This window comes from Terrapene carolina, unplaced genomic scaffold, assembly GCF_002925995.2.
Source record: "Terrapene carolina triunguis isolate 2854851 unplaced genomic scaffold, T_m_triunguis-2.0 Scaffold230, whole genome shotgun sequence".
NCBI classification, from domain to species: Eukaryota; Metazoa; Chordata; order Testudines; family Emydidae; genus Terrapene; species Terrapene triunguis.
This window is the reverse complement of record NW_020664581.1, coordinates 1,556,467-1,557,202: the sequence shown is the minus strand read 5'-3', so window position 1 is coordinate 1,557,202 and position 736 is coordinate 1,556,467.

Sequence of the window (736 nt, the reverse complement as noted above, 5' to 3'; positions counted from 1 at the left end):
CGTTGAGTATCGCGCTGCGGCCCCGCTGGACACGCCGCGTTCGGGGCGCGCTGCCGGGGGGGGGACCCCGCGTCTGGCCGGCGGGTGAGCGGCTGCCGAGGCTGGGGGCTGCGGGGCGGGCTCCGTGGGGGCGGGCTCCGTGCGGGGCGCCGGCTGCCGGGTTAGCCTGTTCCCTGGGTGGGGCCGCTCGCCCTGCGACGCTGCGGATCTGGGCGGTGTGGGGCCGGCTAGCCCCGAGCGCTTACCCCGGTCCCCGGGGGTGCCGGTCTCCCCGTGCTGCCCGGGGGCTGCTGAGCCGGAACCGGTGAGCGGGGCGGGAAGCGACTGAGACACTGCAGGGCGCAGGGTGGGAGTTGCGGGGGGGACCCATGGAGCAGAGGGGCCCGGGCCCATGGCAGCCCCCAGTTCCCCTCCCCCGGTGATCCGTACCCACAACTCGAGAGCGGCGGGGGTGCGGGGCCAGTGGCTGCTCGCCTTGGTTCTTTCTACTCTGGATTGCAGGCTCCCGGGCAGCGCCCAGCAGCGGGGCCCGGCTCCTGGCCAGGGCTCCGGAGTGCGGCGCGATCCAGAGAGTGCAGGGGACACCCCCCCCCCCAGCTGAGGGGAGACAAGCTTCAAAAGCCGCTCTGTGCGGGGGGGTGTCTTGCTCCTGCGGGGCTAGCTAATGGGGCGCTGCGGGGGCGGAGCTGTCCCTCCTCCAGCTGCTGGAGCGCTCCGGGGTGTTCGGGGAGCAGAC